Source organism: Tympanuchus pallidicinctus, unplaced genomic scaffold (assembly GCF_026119805.1).
Source record: "Tympanuchus pallidicinctus isolate F22 unplaced genomic scaffold, pur_lepc_1.0 scaffold1, whole genome shotgun sequence".
In the NCBI taxonomy this organism is placed as follows: domain Eukaryota; kingdom Metazoa; phylum Chordata; class Aves; order Galliformes; family Phasianidae; genus Tympanuchus; species Tympanuchus pallidicinctus.
In genome coordinates this window covers 67,569,186-67,581,960 of record NW_026294618.1, presented here as the reverse complement: position 1 = coordinate 67,581,960, position 12,775 = coordinate 67,569,186, and positions in this window count along the sequence as shown.

The following is a 12,775-nucleotide window of genomic DNA, read 5'->3' as shown; positions in this document are numbered from 1 at the left end:
ATTCTGCTCCCTCTGGCATTTTCCTGTATTTGGTACTTCTATATTTAGTTTTTGTTTTGTTTTGTTTTCTCTATTCCTCCCTCTTTTGTTTTCTGGCTTTCCTATTTTTCTCGTATTTCCATCTCTAGTTTCCATCCTCATCATTTCTCTTCAGCATTATATCTTGTAGTAATACTCATCTGCTTCCCCCTTAACCTTTTTCCCCCTTAATCTTTTTTCTTGATATTTTTGGTTTCAGTCCCATCTGATTCCACCTACTCATGTCTTCTTGTATACTATGGATTGCCAAGGTCCAACCTAGTATCCCAGTACAAGCATCCATCAAGGTTTTAGTTGGGCATCTGTCAAACCAGTCAGAGAAGACAAATCTTTGCTAAGGCCTTCTACAAGGTTTAGTCAAATGAGTGAATATGAGATTAAATAGGTACTGATGGTTACAGAGCACTTGGAAAGTTAAGGGGCTGCATAGTGTTTAGGTCTCATTCCTAGCCCAATGTGTATAACTGTATTTGTAAAACCTCACAGTCTGTTTTCTTCTATCAATGTATGTGCTATTTAATTTGAAAATGGAGTCTAAAAAATAAATAAATAAAAAGATGGGAAACAGTTTGTGGTTCATGTGAAAATGGTAAAGAATCAGGGGTGATTTCTTATGTTGAGTCTGGAATTTTCTGAAGGAGGAGCACAGTCATACTCAGAGCACTTCTCTGCTTCACAGCAGCTTTGCTTCTTACAACAGCCTACCTCCTAACTGAGCTAGGCATGGAGGAAGCATGAAGAGCTGTGTGTCCTTTTGTTGATAATTACTGGATTCAGAAAAGCTTGTTAAAACAATTTATTTTCTAAAGATCATGTTGATGGAAATCAAAGTTTTAAGCAAACAGATTTTTAAAATTGTGGGATTTTTAATGGAAGTTTGGATACATAATATACTAGTTTAAGAAAAAAAAAAACACAAAAAAAAAAACACAAAAAAACCCACAAAACAAACAAACAAAAAAAATCAAGTGGGTGAATTAATCTATTGCTGCTCATTCTTTTATTCTCTTTGGTAGGCTGAGGTTACATGTCAGATTACATTTCCTCTTAGAGTAGAGAAAGCAGGCGATGAGTGATGTCATTCTATAACCTAAGGACTTTTGAAAGTCTAGACTGGAAAACAAATGGGAATCATAAGGTTTTATAGAGGTAAGGAAGCTATTCAGTAGTGAAAGGAGAGGGGCAACTGACTGAAGATGCCAGAAGCTCATAATCTGAATTACCTACCTTTTCTGCTCATGAGAAAGTATTGCATTGACTGGAAAATAAATGCTCGTTCCTGGAATCCCAAAGAAGAGAGTAGCCCCAGTCCCAACCCCTTACTCTCCACCACTTCTGCAATGTTTTGCATACAGCTGTGCATCACCCAGTCATTTTGTAAATGTCTTTTCTGAGGTCACGGAGAGGGCAGCTGTCTACATAAAAGTCTCTCCTCTGGAAATGTACATGTCAGATGTAGTTATTACAACATTCTTTGACCCCACCTGAGTTAATGAATCCATGAAACCTAGCCCAGGTTACTAGACTTACAGTATATGTCATTATTACACTGATCTTATGACAGCAGCAATACTGAAAGGCTTAAAAGCAGATTCTCCTTAAAATAGATCTGAATTGTTTTAAGCGAAATGTGTTGCTACAATGAAGACAAAACATTGTTAATTATTTCCAAGTAACTCCTGCCCTTTGAAGCAAATGGTGCCCTGCAAATTCATGACTAATTTACACTAAGCCGTGGAGAACATGTGAGTTTCCGTATCTGAAATGCTGCAAGCACCATGCAAAGAGAGAAGTAGACTTAAATGTGCAGTAGTTGACATAATTTCTATGTTTTTGATGCTGTAGCCAGATGATACCCTTTGTGGTAATATTTTTTTGCTTGCTCGCTCACTCACGCACTCTCTGTTTCAGGTCTCACTGAAATGACTACCAGTGTAATTTCTCAAAGCATGTCATCAGACTGTACTCCTAAGCACTGACATTTCATCCTTAGTATGTTGAATTCATTGACCTGATTTCTTTTTAGAGCTGTATGTTCTTTGTATGACTACAATTACAAGTGCCCCACAGCATGGAATGCCCCAGTCACCTCTGTTTCCACAGCAGTAACCTTCACGGCCTTAGTAAGCACTAAAAGCTAGAGTTTAAAAGGTGCTTATATACCTAATTATGCAATTAGTTTCTTAATGTGGAAATTTTGAAATGTCTGTGATCCGGGCACCGGTGTAAAAAACCACAAGTGATAAAATGGAAGAATGAAATTTGTAATTGTGCCTGCACAATATGCAATGCCTGGGTGGGCTGGATGCAGCTCAAAGATTTCTTTCAGTCTGTGTGGGCCAAGATGCAGCAGATGCTTTTCAGCCCTGGGACTGTGATTTTCCCTATCATAAAGACAGACTGGAGGGCTTGACTGGCCACTTCAATCAGAGAAGTCTCTGTCAGTCAGCTGACAAGACAGAAAGTGATCTGTTTGTTGGGAAAAGTGCATGATTGTGTTAGTCTGATAATCATCATCCCACCCATACGCATCACCCAGGTGGATGAACACTGTTACTTAACTTGGACTGAGAAAAGAAGCATATGTAAGAAAGGGGTGTAAGGCAAAGCAAAAAATGACAGCGCAAAAAAAGAATTCAAGGAGGCATTGCGTAGTGGGGAGAAAGGGGAATAAAGACATAAACACCAGCTGAGGGCAAATTATTCCCCCTTGTTATTTGTGCATCGTAATGCAAGATGTAACCACTAATCCCAGCAACCATCTAAGACAGCTCAGGCAAAAACTCCCGTAAGAGATTGCTCTGCAAGGAGGCAAATCTCCTCCCAGATCGTCCACACAGCAGGCACTGCAGTTCCTAAACTGTTGCTACTGAGATGCCACTTGTGGCACTTCTGTGGGTGGGAGGTTGTGCCCAGAACATGGATCCTCAATCATGATCTGTGAAATAATCCAGCACAGTCTAAATCACTCTCCTTATAGTAGGCTTTAAGGGTATTGGATATTCAGCTCTTAGCGCAATGAACAGGAGATGTGTATGTCTGCTTTAGAGACATGAACATACTTGTGAGTTTCCATGTGGATTAGGAGCAGAGGACAGTTCACCTTTCATTCTCTTCCAAGAGTGGGCACCTCTTGCATGCATACACTTACTGGTGGTTGGTGCTTTGATAAAACTGATGTTTCCAGTGTGATTACAGAACTGGCAAAGAAAAAAGAAAAGGAATCCAAACAAGTAGTAGGAGATACATCACTGATTGTTTTCTCAAAGGAGCAGTGAACTGTCAAATGCTCTTAGTTAATTCTGTGCTGCTCAGAAAACACAAGTCTTTCCACTTCATTCCTTTTGTTTCTGTAAGTCTAATCTAGCCCACACTCAGTCAGACACCTGATAATGCTGTGGGCAGATATGTAGGAAAACCGTCTAGCACAGCTAAAGCCACTGAAATGCTATCATAGAGCAACAGGCTGGGTAGTGAAGAATGGTCAATGATTTCTCCAGATATGCTTGTATAACTTCTGCCAGGTGTAGCAGAAAGGGCCAGATTTGGTTGTGTTGACATTCTGGCACTGATTCAGAAAATTATCCCATAAAGTTGGTTATGGCTCTTGCCCTTGATAAGGAAACTTCTCAGTCTGCAGTAAGTTCAAGAATTTTTAACTGGTCTCTGGGAATGTCTACTTTATCCAGCATACAGCCAGATGCCAGATAGCTCAGGCATCAGATGCAGGATGGCCCTAACCATCAACTTGTCTTGTTCTGAAATAAATTGCTTATGATGCACAGACACCTTACTCAATATCTTTATAGCACTGTGTGCACAACACAGACATGTTTTTATGTCGAAGGGAAAAGACAAGGATGTCTGCAAGAACAAGATAGGCGGCAACTGATAGCTCCTCTGCAGAATGTTTTGGTTCCCTCTATCACTGAGCATTGGGAAAGTGTGCCGATATTAACCACTTCCTGCTTCACTGCAGCTTCCTCCCAGTACATTAACCAGTGCTGGAAGACAGTAAAATTTTTACTGCTTCATCATTCACCTCCAGAGGGCTGGAGCTTTAGTGCCTGTCCCAGGAACTACCACCTAGGATGCCCGCACATTGATCTACAGCTGCTCCCTCTGGCTGGTCTCTGTGGTCTCTTGCATTTTCTGAGCAGCACAGAATTAACTAAGAGTATTTGACAGTTCACTGCTCCTTTGAGAAAACAGTCAGTGATGTACCTCCTACTACTTGTTTGGATTCCTTTTCTTTTTTCTTTGCCAGTTCTGTAATCACACTGGAAACATCAGTTTTATCAAAGCACCAACCACCAGTAAGTGCATGCATGCATGAGGACCTGGAGATTCATTGTCTTGGCTGTCTGCTTCCTCCTAGAAAGAGGGACAAGAAGGAACTGATTTTAACATGCCTCAGCATAGTCCCAACCCTCCTCCCTCCCCCTTCAGAGAAGTGCATCTGACCGATGTTTTTTTTTCCTTTCTCACAAAGCCTTATTTTCTACTGTTTTCAACTGAACTCACCAGTCTTCACTTGGAGTCAGGATCATGCCTCAGCTGGAAATACCTGAGCCAGTAGACTTGTTCTTTTGTTACTTCGCAGGCACAATATACTTACGTTATATCACTGTGTTCCTTGCCTGGAATTGCATTTTCTACGACCACTTCTTCTGCAAACAAGGGGAAAGGCCTCACCCAGTGTCAGTGGTTTATGGGCTGGTTCAGCCCAGTTCCGTGACCAGCGGGGCGGAGGGATCAGGAAAGGGAAATAGGGGACCCCAAAATAATTGAAAACAGTGGCAACGATCTGAGGAGAAACAAACTCATTTATTAAATACAGTATCGGAATGCAAGATAACACACTATAATACAATATAATCAGAACTGAAGCTAATAAATCAAATATAGTGAGAGAGAGAATGTCAGAAAGGTGGATAGGGCTCACCATAAAGCTGAGGTGAGATGCACAGTCCAGTTGAGCAGCAGGGAGACGGGAGGAGAGTGGAAGATGAAGAGCAGATGAAAAAGAGCACAGCAGGTGACATTGCCAGGAGTTCTATCTCCTATATATAGGTAAGTGTTCTCCACACTAACCCACAGTGATGCACAAAGCATGGAGGGGACCCCTTGCCCTCACACTGTCCTGGTTCTGGAGACACAATGGCCTCTTCCTGGCAGGACACAACATGGAGTGTGTGCCCATCACACCTGCTCTGCTGTGGTTGGCATGGAGAGCCGAGGAGATCATGCTTTGGGAGTCTTCTCCTCATTCAATGGAGAGAGGCTTCCATCATGTTGACAGGAAGACTGGCACTCACTGTCAAGCCAGATCACTAAGTGTGTCTTTGTGACCTAGCTCCACAACAGGATGAACTCCTAGTGTCTGAGTTTATGGAGTTCTACAGCCAGCCTGGAGGTGTCCAGGCGGTTAGCTTGCACTCTTGCCAGAGAATCCTTGCTCTTATTGCTTCAGTGTGGTTAAAACAGGCAAAAGAACTCCCTTGAACACAAGATTTTTGCTGCAGTTTCCCCAGTAATTTTATGTGATAAACATCGTATCTCAGCAGTGGCCTGGTACCTGCTACCAGCTGAGCTCAGCCAGAAGGTTCCTGAAGTGTAACTAATACACTTCAGTAATACAGGAATGCTTTAAAAAAGCTTAATCTAAAAAAATAAGATGAAAGAGCATGGTGCCCTAGTTAGTGGTGTTAATGAAGAGTAACTGTGAAAGAAGCAACACTGTAATTAGTAGATTCTCATCCTGTGTCACCCAGATGCTACTGTCTGATAACGGTGGACTACACCTCAGAATTCAAAAGTTCCCCTGACTTTACAGAAGTGGAACCACTTACAGAAGTGGTTAGTTACTAAAAAAACAAATTCTGGTTATGTTATGTTACTACAATAGTAATTTTTCTCCTTGCTGTTACCTCATCGGCTGTAATGTTTCATTACTCAGGTAAACACTTCACAGGGCAAGACATTACTAAAGGAAAGGCTGAACTTCAGAGTCTACCCCTCATTTCCATGTGACAGTGTGTCTGCTGAAAGTGAATGCCCAGAGCTGGAGAGAAGCCTGCAGGCATGTAAAGTAGATTCAGCCTCATTAAGCACATTAGGAGCTGAGTTGATGCAAAAGATCAAAGGATTTCAGAGCAATCCTACATGTAGAAACTGACATCTGGTAAATTGTGCTTAAATTCCACGAGATCTGATGCCTTGCTGGCTTTCTGATAGTTCTTCATCCATTTTTATTGGACTACAGAGAATGTTGATTAAGCAGAGATGATTATGGGAAAAATGGAAAGTAAGTGGGAGGCTTGCAGCAAGAAGTGCATAGAAAAACTTGTATTTCTGCTGTTTTCCCTGTGGGTATTCTTATAACTGAAGTAACTTTTGTATTCACTAATTTTCATTTTCCATCATAGCTGAGTGCAAAAAAGACTGCAAAAGGCAAGGCAAAATGTAAGATTGAAAGACTGGTACAAGCAAGAGGAGATGTGTGGTTAAAAGTTATTTTGAGCTCCTGCTGTAGAAGATGCCACCTCAGTGAGGGCAGCACAAGATTTTATTCTTAACAACTCCCCTCTTCACGTGTTAGAGAAGCTGCCATCTGAATAGAAAGCTTTGTGAGAGTACAATTTGCTCTAAGTCACGTACTAAGGGTGCCTTGTTTCAGAGAGGGCTTCAGATAACTATTGATTGAAAGTTTTTTTTTTTTTTGAAGTTTTATTTTTGTGCTTCTAGTCATTGGAAAAGACAATTATCAGATTTGCTCCTTTTGACAATCATAAAAGCAGAGATTGCTCACTGCCTCCAACTTTATCTTGTCATATCTGAGGTGATAACATCCTACAGTAAATGTCTTTTATCTTCTCTCTTTCTTTTGTCTTGGATGCAAGATCCTGAACTGTTTTCAATCTGTGTTAGAGGATCTAGCATCCAAGATCCTCACTTTTTTCTTGTTTTGCTCTCCCTCAGAATAATCATGTCATGACTTTGAAGCTCTTGTAGGCAGGATCTCCTTGCCACTACACTTGTCAGCTTGCTTTCTCAGAGTAGATTTCTTCAGTCGCCATCCCACTCAAACGCTTTGAACTTCAGACTAGAGTCTGAAGGACTAGGATTTCTAAGCATATCTTCGGGATATCCAGTTCTGCCTACCAGTCCCTCCTGAAAGCTCAGTGTCTCAGTCTGCCTGACTTGCATCTCCTCCCTCCCCACAACACCTTTAATGTAACATCACAAGTGCAGGCTTCCTTGCTCCCTATTTAACTCTTCAGGACCTACACTGCAACTGTGAGCCAGCAGATGTCAGCTGGCTTTTCTGCTCAGAGCTGGGACTCCAAAATCGGACCTTTACAAACAGATGAACAGGACCAACCTGGGATGGCAACAGAGGGGCAGGGATCCAATAGGAAACACATGAATAAATGCAAGAAAGCAGGCAAATAAAATTAGGAAGGAAATCAAGGAGGAAATGAACCATTGCAAGGGGAAGGGCCTTGAAGCAATCAGTCAAGGGACTTTTTAAGCCACTTTCTTGTGGCTACCTATCGTGTGGTTATCATGGTTGAGTTCCCAGGCTGACTGGCCTCAGGACTAATGAATGCAGGGGGCCATTCTGAGAATAGTGCTGTTCACCTTCTCATGAATGTCAAAATAAAGGGGAAGAAGAAAAATATCCTAACATCTTTCTAACATCACCATATGCCTCTGAGAGCAAGAAATGCTCTGTGCCACACAGCCCAAAGTGAGTCTCACCACTGTTCCACTGGGATCTCATCAGTGGTCACACACTGCTTCATGACAGACCCTTCAGCCTCCAGATATACAGCAGAGGATCCACCACTTTCTGTTATTCCTCTGCTCTGTTTCTAGCTGAGATTACAAAAGGATACAAATTTGTTCTTGGATATTTTCATCTGAGTGTGAAACTTTCCACTGCACAAGATTCTCAGATATATCAGCATCCCTGCTGTTATTCACTTAGGGAAGTTTAACATGCCATTAAATCCCCTTCCCCCATGCAGCCTGGTGTCCAGTTGAAGGACCAGCTAGGAACAGTTCCCCTGACACTTCACACTGATTGTTAGTATCACAAGTGACAAAACTTCTGGTTTACCTGAAGCCCTGGCAAATTCACCACTGTGTGAGATGCCTCTGCATTTCTACAGTTTTGAGCAGGAAATATTGTGTTAAAAAACAATCTTAGTTCGCTGAGGATCACTCCACATAACCTCAAGAAACAGGCTGGTAGCAAGTAATAGACCTCTGTGGTTTTAGACTAACCCTCTGGTTAAGAATGAAATCTGGTGAAGGAAAGGGACAATTGTTACTCAATAAAGCCCTCCACCTCTTGTTGTGTGGTCAGCTCACTTTCTCAACTCTATACTGGTAGAACTGAAGAGAGAGAAAGGAAGCTCAGCTGATTAGGTGTGCTTGACCTGAATGATCTTTTTTATGTTCCTGCCTGTTTATACTGTTTATTTCACTTCCCTCCCACAACACTTTGTGGGAACACTAGAAGAAAACCAAGTAATAAGAATTCCAAAGGAGAATCAACTCCACTGTGCAAAGAGAACCAGTTTACCTGAGTAAAATCACAGTAGTGGCAACAACATGTATAGATGCTATTACTGCAAAGGACCACACAATTGGATAGTGTTCAGTTTGCTTCCGAGGACTAGCAGATCCTTGGTGACCAGTAACAGCTCTGTTATACCACAGTGTAAGTCAGGATACATCCTTTGTAAAATTATTATTATTCAAAGATAACAAGAGCAAACCACACCGGGAGATGAACAAACAAAAAAGACAGTTCTGCAAGATTTCCTGTTCCGTGATGCATGGGTAATTGGCCTATATCTGTGACCCCATTTTTCTTTCAAGTCTGTAGCTGTACTGCAGAGATGTAGCCCTTCAATTCCAAGCCCACACTGTGAAAGAGCTGCAGTGGTCACTGCTTGGTACTGCAAGTTTTGAAGGAGATGCACAGCACTCTGTCATGCTTTCTAACTTTAACTCGGCCCTAAATCGGAATGGAAGCATCAGTGTTATTTGTAAGCAAAGGGAGAAAAGGCAGACGTAGAGACAAGCAGCTCTGTTCTCAGAAGTGCTCCAAATCTCAGCAGCTCTGTAGAGTTAGAGCCAAAGCAGGTGGAGCCGTTGCTGCTGGCTGCGGTGGTGAAGGTGCAGGAGCACAGGAAGAAGCCCTCTGCAGTTCTGCTCCCCCCATGAACGAAAAGAGGGGAGTCAGTGACATTTGTGTGGCCCCCAGACACAGTGCATTTCACAGGCAGCACAACTGTGTGCATGGCTGGCACTGCAAATAAGCTGTGCTCATTTTGTAAGCCATCAACCCAGTAAGATGTAGGTTCCACAAAGAAAAAAAAACCACAGTTAGCAGAGCTATGAGATCATACAGTCTATATGAGCAGCTACAGGTGGGCATACAGATTTTCATCCTTTCCCCAGATAGTTTTTCATCATAACCATTATGATGTCACACCAGCTCAAAAACCTCCTAAACTTTTCTTTGCAGAAGGGATTCTGCCTTCTTCAAAACGCTTCTTACAGCCAGTCTGTCAGTCTCTAATGTGCTGCTGAGTTGTTTTTTTTTTCAGATTTACTGATTTTTTAATTCAGGTTAATTCCTTTGTCTGCTACTCACTCAGAATTGCCCAACTCAATATCTGCTTAATTATCAAGACCTGGCCACATCCCTGTGAAAGGAAACACAACTTTGGCAATGCACAGAAAGTTTCGTGCACCGAGCCACGTCTCTTGTGTACTGGCTGGTGGCACACATAATCTTAGAATCATATCACAGAATGGCTTGGGTTGGAAGGGACCTCAAGGATCATGAATCTCCAACCAGCCTGCTGCATGCAGGGCCACCAACCTCCACATTCAGTACTAGACCAGGCTGCCCAGGTCCCCATCCAACTTGGCCTTGAACACCTCCAGGGACAGGGCATCAAACTCAGGCAGCCTCAAACGCTGCTCTCTGCTACCACCCGCTGCTTTCTCAGCTACACTGTTGCTTGGACTGGTCTCTCTCTGCAATTTTATTTCCTTTTGTATGAAACAGATTAGCTTGTGTGCTTTCAAAATTGTACTTAGCATTCATTTCTGCCTGTATTTTACTCTGAGCTCCTGTGTCTTTCCTTCTGCAGGTTAGCTTAATGCTTTTTGGTATTTAATGGAGAATGAGCGTGCATGCAAGTAAACAATGCAGAACAGCTATTGTGTGTTGTCATCATGCTATTTATTCTACAGTAGCTTCTCCAGTTGGATGAGATCTATGGCCTCAATGCAGCTATTTTTATTTTTTACTGGCACAATTAGCACACACTTACTAAAACCACAGACTAGAGAAAGTATTTATGAATTTCAATTTCTCTTTCATGGAAGAGGTCCATGAGAGTTAATTTTACTTCTGGCCCAGAAGTTCAGAGTGGAAAAAAAAAGCAAACAAACAAACAAACAAAAAAAAACCCCACTCAAAATCCAGACTTTCTCATAAGTTTGTCTACCACTATCTAACTTCAGACTTAACTAATTGAGAATCACAGAATCACAGAATGGCCAGGGTTGGAAGGGAGCTCAAGGATCACCAAGCTCCAACCCCCCTGCCACATGCAGGGCCACTAATCTCCCTGTTTAATACTAGACCAGGCTGCCCAGGGCCCCATCCAACCTGGCCTTGAACACCTCCAGGGGTGGGGCATCCACAACGTCTCTGGGCAGCCTGTTCCAGCACCTCACCACTCTCTCTGTGAAGATCTTCCCCCTGACATCCAACCTAAATCTTCCCTCCATCAACTTCAAACTGTTTCAAATTCCAATTCTAATACATTTCCACAATTTAGCATTGTGACTGTCTGTAATTGAGGAACACTATCTTTCTAATGCTACACGTATGATAACTGGATAGGAGATGGGGAGATGTCTTGCTTTTTAATGGCAACATCAGCTTCGTATATCTACAATTTACTTCTTAAGGAATTTTTCAAAGTTTCCTATCTCTCCCGCTAGTTTGCATTCAGCTATTAAGCATAAACTCAAAGCATACCCTTTGAGCCACTCAGCACCAGAAAGATGCCTTTTCTCACCAGTTTTGCCCAGCCTGGAATCACAGCCATCCAATACCCTGCCACCTTGTTGTGGAGATGAGCCTTTGATCACATAACCTAACACCAAACACCAGAACTATCTGCCTAAAACAGAACAGGAATGTCAGTTTAAAGCCATTCTTCCACAACCGCCTAAGCCACCAGGGAAACTGGAAGCACAGCTTCATCACATGCCATGTCTTTCCCAGTTGTGTGCCTTCCAGCATGCCTTGAAGGTCATTTGTTGGCCAAGACAGAAACACTGTAAGCAAAAGGTGGAAATTGTTCTATTTCAGAGCAAAGCAACAGCAAAAGCTAAGAAAAAAGCTGAAGCACCTGTTCTTGCTGTGAAGAGTCATGTGATAGATACCGCTACAGGGGAACTGTGCAAATGACCTGATTTTAGTACTTTGTATGTGTTGTGGTTTCCCCAGAGCCTTAGAACAATTGAAAAAAGCCAACAACACAACACAAAGTTGCTAAGAAACTGAAAAACAATTTTTAGAAGCTTTATGACTTGTTTTTACAAACACATAGATCCAAGAATAGGAGCAAGCTGCAGCTGCTTACACAGAGTGCAATCAAGTTCACATTTTCTGAGACTCTCACAAGCACAGATCTTACAGGGAATGGCTGAAGGAACTGGGAGTGTTCAGTCTGGAGAAGGGGAAGGTTCAGGGGAGACTTTATTGCTCTCTGCAACTCCCAGAAAGGAGGTCGTGGCAAAGTGGGAAACATTTCTTCTTCCAGAAAGTGGTAATGCATTGGAACAGGCTGCCCATCCACCGACGTGGTGGAGTTACTGTCTCTGCAGGCACTTAGGAAAAGGTAGATATGGCACTGAAGTACATCATATAGTGGCATTTTGGTTGTCCTGAACAATTGTACAGGCCTTTCCCGACTTTAATGAATCAATGATTAAATGCTAAATGATAAAGTTAAAAACTTCATGCTGGAGTTGCATCAAGTTACTTTGTGCCTAATGATGGCCTTCCTCCACAGGAGAGTTAGCGTGTGCATGCGCTCTGTTGCAAAAGAGTTTCAAAGTGAAAACTAGGTAATTTACATGCATGGAGGCAGCCAGGTTTATTCTGCCTTTCCCCATAGTAATGATAGAAAGGTCAGTTTTAGTAGAATAATGGAATAATTTAGGCTGAAACAGCTCTCTGGAGGTCCAGACTCCTGCTCAAAGCAGAACAAACGTTGAAGATCGATTAGGCCACTCAAGGCTGTTTTTAAAATCTCTAAGGACAGAAAATACGGAGATGCCACAGGCACCCCCTTCCCTCCTGGATCATTTTCCTGATGATTTTTTGTTTCACTGCATAAATGTCACTGAAATTTCTCCAATATAATTTGACTATTGTCTGTTGTCCTTATATTGAACACCTCTAAAAAGAGTTCAGATCTGTTCTACAGACAGTTCCTCTAACTGGGAAGACACAGCTTTTGCTTTCTCTGCTACAGGCAGATCTTCGGATCTCCACAGATCACGTGCTCCAGTTCCACAACATCTGACTTTTTTCCCCAAATGGCAACCCTATCCTCCAGCAAAATGGCTGCTGCCCACTATTTGGTATCATCTGCGAGCACGATGAGGATGCAGTGCACCCTATCAT